This window comes from Diplotaxodon limnothrissa, linkage group LG19 (assembly GCF_057381915.1).
Source record: "Diplotaxodon limnothrissa isolate DT_005_m linkage group LG19, D_limnothrissa_male_GT1.1, whole genome shotgun sequence".
NCBI lineage: Eukaryota > Metazoa > Chordata > Actinopteri > Cichliformes > Cichlidae > Diplotaxodon > Diplotaxodon limnothrissa.
The window spans coordinates 3,042,501-3,042,746 of NC_140614.1; positions in this window are offsets into that span (position 1 = coordinate 3,042,501).

Genomic DNA, 246 nt, shown 5'->3' on the forward strand with positions numbered 1-246 from the left:
CGCAGATGAGGCAGGGTGGAATACACAGACGGACCAGCAACTACAATGACGGAGGACATGACTTAAATACACCCAGAGAAACACAGGGGAATTACACACAGGTGGTGGACACATGTTGGAGGTTCCATTTTTTAGGGCAGAAATACCGGGGTTACTCGCATATCTCACGGAGGAATAAACCATACACACGTTGTTTAGAGTTTTACATCAGAGGGACACACCTTCCTCTGCGCCATCATTTATTGC